Here is a 6,000-nt window from a genome sequence, read left to right as displayed (position 1 = left end):
TCTGTATGTATCCTAGTTCTCCATATCCTGTGATTTTTCCAAAATAGAAAACTGAGTTAGAAAAATGAGTAATGTCTTTTTCTTGATATGAAATCTCCAATACTCCTGAGAACAGTTCAGTTGTGACAGACACTGTTAAACAGCTCCATGGGCTGGGTAAATTACCAATATGCAAAATGACTGAGGAAAAGCATCCAGGCTTTATAATTTTTGGTTAAACACTAAAGCCTGTGACAGCTCTGTGCAGGTTTGCCAAGCTCTCAGGAATCAGGGAAGCAGGAGGAGGCTGCCTTTCCTTGCATCACTTTGCATCACTCACTCACCTCTGACATGGTGGCACCATTTGCACTTTCCAAAAAAACAAACAAGCATGCCAAAAAAACAACCAAACAAATAACCCACAAACAAACAAACAAAACCACAAAACAAAAACCAAAAGTGAAGCAAAATAAAACCAAAACAAAAACAAACAAACACAAACCTCTTTGAAGTCTGACACATGCAGACACAAAAACAGATAAAGAGATAAGGGAGGGTAAGCAACTTGTCTCCTCAAAGGAAGACATTGCTCTGTGCATCCCATTTAAGCAATTCTGTCTCAAGAACCCTCTGTGTCCTTGGAATTCTTCCTGCACAGTTATTTCCGGGAAGAACAATCAGCGACATTTACAGGGGACAGAAGCTTCTGAAAAGCCTGAATTTTTGGCAGCAGGATCAAAGAAGAGTCTTGCAAATCCTACTCCCATCACTGACTTCCAAACTACTCCTAAAATCCCCCCTTTGTGTATATATATTCTGTCTGTACTTTTCTTCTCTCTTTATAAAAACAGATGCACAGTTTTGAACTCATTTAAAACTGACCCTTATGAAATTATCAGCTTTTTATTATTATTATTTTGAACAGAACTTGTACAATGCATATGGGGAAAAAATACTCTACTTTTCAGCCCAGAGATGGCTTGGATATATAACCCTGCCAGGTGCCAGTCACTAGTTACACAATTCTATTTGCAGAAATGAATGTCCTTAACATAGTTTTGCTTCCATTTTCAGAGAAATCCATGTGCAGCTTCACATTATATTGGTTTTGATGGTGTGTGCAGCGTGTGCTTGCTGACCAAAGCAAACACTGCATTTGTCATTTAAGTGGCAGAAGTTTTTTTGCAGTCTGCAAATGGTCTCCACAGCTTTTCCCATCATGTTAGCAAGCTTTTATTAGTTAATCTGAGTTATTTATTAGTTAACTGAGAAGACTGCTGTTACAGAAGAGCATTGTGGAGTTACTACATGGATGAGCACAGAACTTGCAATGCCCTCTAGTGTTTCTTGCCTGGAAATCAAAATTTAGAGTGAAATTTTGTTAGCAAGCTAGCTAGAGTTAGCACTCTACTTAGAGTTGCACTTCTAAGCGCCTTGGTGGATATTGAAAACAAACCCATTGTAAATACAACCACACCATGAAACACAGATCCTCCATTAGATGGAAAACAAACAAATCGCTGAGATTGCAGAGACCACAAGAAATTAAAGTTTCATTGTAGTTTGATGAGAATTGCATTATCTCAGAGACAGGGAGAGCACCCTACCCTAAACCACCACTCCATGACTGCCCTGGATTTTATGTGTGTGCACACTGAGAAACAGCCCTGATGCTGGAAGACAACAGCCAAGCCAAGACATGACACAATGTATTTACAAAGTTCTCTCCCAAAACGGCAGAAATCATAAAAGCTACACAAACATCAGGATTTTGTCATCTAGCTAGCAACTATCTAAGAAATAACAATTATTTTTGGAGCAGTGGCTGCTTTGATTTGCCATGCAGCACAGCAGCAGCAATGGATCATTACAGCCCTGTGCCCAAGCTAAACAGCTTTGATCGTGCTTTTATGTTCAAGCAACTCTCTCACAAAGTATCACCCTTGCTCTGCAAGGTCCTGGTGGCTGAGGTCTCCCCACCCTCCTGCTGTGTGCACTCAGCAAGATATGTCCCAAGTATCTCTTAGATTCCTAGTCAGCAATTTCTTAGTTCTGCTTCATTAATCTGAAGAAAAGTCCATTTTTAGTTGGTTTTCATACTTCAAACACATCAAAATACAACAGAAAAATAGCTTCCAAAACAACGTTGTGGCAAACTCCCAGGCTATCACCTACTCATTTGTGAGGGTTTAACTAGTTGTTGGTTGGTTTATTTAATGAATGTGATGATGTTTATTTCAGGAATGTGTTGACTTTATAATTTTTTTACTTCACAAGAAATGATACAAAATTCATTTTTAGATAATGAATATAAGCAAAACAGTGTCACACAAAGTTGTGTTTGTGGGACAAAGTGACATAACATTACATCAATCACTGAGAAGGAATGAATAGGGAACTTCTTTCAGAAATAAACATATAATGCCTAGAAATTGAATTCTTAGGGATTCATCCTCAGGCACCTTCCTGCCCATTGATTTCAACAGGTTTTAGGCAGCTGAAGTCCTTTCAGGATATAGGGATTAACCTCAATTATGCTTTTATTTCTGACCACCACAAGGAAGCCCAGAAATAATTAGAAACAAAGAAAAAGAGCGGTGAAGTTCACTTTTATCTGGAGTCTCTGATCATCCTCAAATCTAAACCAGCTCCATAAAAGCCTAAAAATCATATTTTAATTAATGACTCTTTACACATATCCACAGTGTTTAAACTAGAACTTTTTCTAGAAGTCCCTAAAAACCGGTAAATAATTGATAAAGATTTAGAGGGAAGAAAGGTCTACAAGAAAACGGAGCCAAAGATTAATAATAGAAAGAGTGATAAGGTTATTTCTTTATCTGACCTCAAATTGATGTTGTGAAAGCCATTGGTTTATCCATAGAACAATAATCTCAAACTGAGAGGCTGGAACTGTTCATGAAAACTCTGATCAGCACCAGGTGGTGCTATTTTGCTTTTTTAAAATTTTGTAGCTTGGTAAAATATTTACACTTTTAAATAATAATCTCTGAGTGAGAAGAGTATCTATTATCTCATACTGTAAATTATTTGTGGCTGCTTTTGGTGTTATGCATTTATATATTTAAGAAGCAGAGGATTCCCAACACACCTGATAGGAAAATTAAAACTGTCTTTAGTCTTTAAAATAATTCTACTTCTCTCACAATTAAACTAGTTTTATAAACTGTTTAATCCATAGAAATTCTACATATGTTTCTCTCATATTTTCACACAAAAAAAGAAAGTTCATGTTAATACAAATCCTGTTTTGTGAGGTGGCACATATAAAGTAGGTGCATTTGGTTATAAATTTTTAAATTACAGACATGCTGTTTCAAAGCAATGCACTAAAGTCTGTGCCTCCAGAAACTCAGACAAGACCAGAAGCTGGGGATAAGAGGGAGAGGAAGATTTAAAATCAATCCTAAAAAACAAATCTGGAGTCAAAATTCAAAGATTATTTTTTTATGTAGCATGTTTGCTACATATTCTTATACTTTGCCCAGATGTTCCTATAAAAAATACATTGCCCCTTTTTATGGTTCTGATCTATTTCTCACAAGAGCACATGGCCACAAACTGTATTTATAGACAAGTTTACAAGAACTTTATCAGCTTCAGTTTAACAAAGTCTCATCATATTTTATCAGTCTTTGCAATATATCAGTCATGTAATAATTTTTAGGGTGGCTTTTTCAACGAGGTTTAGGTTTCTTGTTGGTACAAGAACTGTCTTAGAGGAAGTAATAAGAATCCAGCAAAGTTTTAAAGGCCATGAAGTAGCCACATGTTGCCAGCCTATCCCCACTGAAGATTCTTGGCAGAAGGGAAAGATTGATATGAAATGAGTGACATCATCCAATGCTGCTTTTCAGCTTGTCACTTACTCCTTGGATTAATGGTTTCCCCACAGACTAAAAATTTGTATTTCCAGGGGTTCCTGTACTGCTGACTTCACCAGTTTGCCAAAAGCATTGCCTTTGTGGCTGCTTTTGAAGAGAGCCCAGAAGCGCAGGAGATTTGTTTGACAAATAAATTGGGTTTTCTCTCTTGCTGCTGCAAGGCTGGGCTGAAGGCAGAGCCTGGAATGCACAGAATGTTTGGTGCCCCTGCAGTCTGACAAGAAGAGATCATTAAACTCAGTGCAGCAGAGCTGTTCCTTGTGCTCTCTGCAGTGCAGTGCTGATGTAGCACAAGGCAGGTAACAGGACAGCTTGGGCAACCCAGCTGCCTCCACACAGACACAAAACAAGGAGCTGTTCTTTAAGTGATGCAGTAACACCAAAATCTCTCTGTGTTTAAGGGTTTGTTTTTTTTTTTTTTTTTTCAGATGCCACTAGCTTCAATAAGAATATAAGCAAATCCAGAGGTGAATGTCCATATTTGATTGTGTCAGAGGTGAAAATTAGAGTGTTGCCTCTGCCTTTTAGAACCTTTCCAGTTGTTTGTGGACAAGAGGCACAGCCAGGAAACATCCTCTTGGAAAAATACCCCACCAATCCCACTCCTCAGTCTTTTAAACATGGCAACAGACAGGCAGCAGCAGCCTGAGGATGCATCTGGTGAGGGAGAACCTCCCCTGTTGGCCAAGAACAGCAATGCCCACACCACAGAACTGCCAACACTATCCACTGTTAATCAGCAAAAGATCAATCATACTGATTTTCCTAATCCCTGTAGATTTAAGGAATGTTTCTAGACAGAATGGCAGAACAGGAAAGTAACCTTGTGCCCTAACAAACATTTGCCATGGCCCTTACTTTGGGAATGGAATACAGTAAAGTACAGTGTCCCTTACTCACAAGTATGACCAAACAGAAAAAAAAATAAAAAAAGAAAAACAGGGACTTTCTTCCTTCAATTCAAAGAATGAAGTCTTTCCCAGAACATTTCAACTCTCCCCATCATGTGCTAACATCTCATGACTCATGACATAAATGACACATCATACATATGAAGTAATAAGCTGATTTCCACCTTGTGCAGCCCATAAATGCTGATTAATCTTTGATCCCTGGGCACACTAAAACTCACCAGCCAAGTCAAGGAGATTAAAACTGTTTGAATACTGCAAAAGTAGCTTTACCACCTCTTTCAGTCTTTTCCAAAAAGGGATTATGACTCAAAAACTTCTGACCTTGTCAGCATAGGAAATAGTTGCAGAGTCTGTTAAAGCCTAACATCAGCTGGAGAAAAAACACAGTATGATTTCAGAAAGAGGAGTATGTCATGAACACAGCATCAGAGTATTTTGCTATTTCTTTTTTCCTTTTCTATCAGCAACACCAGAATTGTTCTGTAACAAAGCAGGAGGGTTTTTTCACACGGCAGTTCAGCTGGCAGCAAAAGTACAACAAATAGAAGGGGAGCCCAGGTATGCTATTGTTACTTTGTAGGCAAGGTGTCTCTTAAAATTCTCTACTATTGTCATTCCTGTGTGTTTAAAGTGGTTGAATTTCCTCCTTCCCCAATCCCTATTGGTTTGGCTTTGTCTGCATTGCAGGATTTTATAATCTTTCTCCAACTGCACTTATTTTATGGATTCAGAAAAATGTGCTGTAGTACCATGTTCTCATTTGTGTACAAGTACAAGAGCTGGCAAACTTCAAATGGAATTGTGACCTTCCTTTTAAGTTGCCTAAAATCTTGCAGAAAATACAATGCAATTGCACTTTGTATTTTAGTGCAACTGCAATCTATAAAACTCAATAAAGTAATTCTTGTAAATGTCAAAGGCTGGGATACCTGCAGGATTGATGCCAGCTCAGACTGTTGTCTTTTAACTTTAAAAACTTATGTACAACTAAGGTAATGCAAAAATATTCAGAAAAAGATATAGGGCTCTGAAAGTAACCACTATATCATTTTTTGCTCTCTGCTTCTCTTTCGTTTTTCAGTTGTGTCACCCAAAAATACTGAGTCTAGGTATACTAAATGTGGTAGAAGTTGTAACTCACACCCAGAAAAATATTCTATTTGATTTTAAAATTAGTCATGTGGCTGTTTATCAACAGTGTG

The sequence above is a fragment of the Zonotrichia albicollis genome, chromosome 5, assembly GCF_047830755.1.
Source record: "Zonotrichia albicollis isolate bZonAlb1 chromosome 5, bZonAlb1.hap1, whole genome shotgun sequence".
Taxonomy (NCBI): domain Eukaryota; kingdom Metazoa; phylum Chordata; class Aves; order Passeriformes; family Passerellidae; genus Zonotrichia; species Zonotrichia albicollis.
The sequence above is the reverse complement of the archived record's forward strand: the minus strand, read 5'-3'. Positions refer to the sequence as shown.